Below are 2,712 nucleotides of genomic sequence, written 5' to 3'. Positions count from 1 at the left end.
AACGGTTGTCTATTAATTATAACATAGCGTCTTATTTATCCCCCAAAATAATTTAGTCTGAAGCGAGATACACTAGACTAAAGTTTAATATAGTCCCTTTAACATATAACTTAAATATCACGCTATATATCACGCTTATATTAATTCTCTAAACAAAGTCCTTTGTGTAGCACTACTGGCCTCTTGTCCTGAGTAAATACATAAAATACTGCAGATTAATTGTCATTACTGCATGGCCTTTTTAATTTCCTGTCCCCTTTTCTTTATCCCTAGTACAATATACTATGATTTTGCTTCTTCTGGACAATGGCCCTGAACTTTGTTTTATTAAGTTATCACATTAATTCACGCTTACGCTTCAGACCTCTTAATCTACGAAAATGAAATAATCTCTTTTTACTTCAATTTTTACTCTCCTTGTGTTTCATATCTCTGTCTTTCTTAGTTTTTCGAATCCCTTCGTGTGTATATAATTGTGTGTGTATGGTTATTGTGTGCCTCTTTGGAGTTGCTTTACTCACCTGTCAGCATGAAGCTTTAACACGAATCAATTCTGATGATTGTTGTGTCACCAGAAAACTAAGTCTCGCTGTCCCAGCCCTAAAGCTGGCGCTGTGATCCTAAATCCATTAGCTCAGTAGTGTCAGGCAAGGTCCATGAGCCACCAGGGGAGAACCAAAGAGGAACAGGCTTAGTTGAATTTAATTACGATAAGCTATAAGAATTAAATTGGTGTTTCATACATCTATTACTGTAGCTACCTAATTGATAAAGAGTAATGTATTTTTTTATTTTAGTATAGCGTGACAAAGAGAATCTGGATATTTTATACTGTTTTCCAGCTACAACAAAGGCTGTAACTGTATGTTAATGTCTATATGTATACATTTAATGCAATTAAAACATAAATGTTTTTGAAATATATACAAGTAAAGCATTTTATGTTGGCCGAAAGGTGTTGATCCTGAATGAGAGAAATAATATATAAGACATCCTTAGAGCCATTAGCTCATGTTCTCATTATAAAAACAAGCGTAGGTCTACTGTAGAGCTGGAGGAATGCTGTGGTGAAGGCTACGTCTGATCTATACCATATGGAAGCCTCAATTACTGTGGCCTAACACAGGGGACCGTGGTGCGCAGTCACGTGACCACTCTGAGCCAATCACGTGGGCTGAGAGCACCACGCTCCTGCTCCAGTGTGCAGACTAAACGCTGGAGCTGTGCTGCACTGGATTGCTTCCTGTGTTGTGTCTTGGGGCTTTTTTATGAATAAGAATAAGACACAAATTGTGTGTGTGTGAAGCGTGTGTGTGTGTGTGTGTGTGTGTATCATTTATGTTATTTGGATTAAAATACACTGAATCTGTGAATGTTTCCCCAGTGACCATGTGCATAGTGGGAATATTTTCACAAAGTGTCTTCAAATGGTTCCGTTTATTTTATGTTACACTTGAGCAAATTGTGTTTTTTGTATCTACATGGGAGTTTTTTTATGAAATGTGCCAATACGTAATATGGTTTTAATTAAAGTAAATTGCTGGTCAGCAATGTAGCTTGTTTTTTGTAACTGCAGCTCCTTCCAATAGGAGTGTTTGTTTACTTGGCTGCTTGCTGCTATGCAGATGTTCCTTGTGAATTCTCCTGCTCTGCCAGATGTTGCTGCAGTCAGGAAGACGGGCAGGCGAGCATGCAGGTGAGCGGGGTGCAGGTGTTCTCCCTGATGAATCTCAGTCTGTGGAGATGGATTGGCCCGAGACGAAAAAGTGTCTCTTGGTTTGGTTGCAGTCCTGGAGGACGACCTCTTTCTACATTCCTTGAAAAATACCCAACAGAGACTATGACACAGAGGAAATCAATTAGGCCCGATTCCTGGCAGAAACTGTCCCATATCTTTGATTTTGCCTCCTCGTTTTTTCTCTCAATGGGGGCTGTGCTCTGTTCCAAAGACACTATGGGAGGTATAGCAATAAAAGGACTATTGTTAGAGCACTCTCTCCTCTACACCAAACTGCCACACTGTGCGTGGGTTTATTTTTTCGCTACGGAACCATAATGAGGGCTACCCAATTATCTTTATTAATAAGCAACAATAGACAGTGTTGAACCAAACGGCATCAGTACCTTTAGGGTTTTTCATAAAATGCTTCTAAGCAGTTACAATTATAAAGTCAAGTACAATTTTGTCAAATAAACTGAAAACAGGGCCTGCACTCTGTTGCAGACTTTATAAGTAACTGAATGTTTTACTGCTGAATCAGGAATTGCTGCATCAGGGGATCCGTCAAACAGATTTCACAGTAAAAATATTATGCCCAAAGAAATAAGGCACCTCACAAAGGATCTTGCCGATGATCTGTTTGTATTTACACATGACAGACGATAGGGGGAGCCGTTGCTTTACTTTTTGCAAAAAGGGTGGACAATGAAAAGGGCTAGTTGCTGTAAGAACATGTAGAATGAAGGGTTAGAGTTCATATCTTACATACTACTTATTTATATTTACAAAAACATATTTTAACTGAACAAGCATAGAACAAACTTCTAATTATGATGTCTAATAGAAGTACATTATGTCAGGCTGCAACTACTTCATTCCACCAGCAGGGGTCCTCACTTACCAAGCTGTAATTTGTTTTCTCCAGTTCAACAACAAAGCAGAAAAAAAGGCCAGTGCTGCAGCCAATACTAACAATTTAAATTATTCAGAAT

The sequence above is a fragment of the Betta splendens genome, chromosome 22 (genome assembly GCF_900634795.4).
Source record: "Betta splendens chromosome 22, fBetSpl5.4, whole genome shotgun sequence".
In the NCBI taxonomy this organism is placed as follows: Eukaryota; Metazoa; Chordata; class Actinopteri; order Anabantiformes; family Osphronemidae; genus Betta; species Betta splendens.
Note: the sequence above shows the minus strand (reverse complement) of the source record.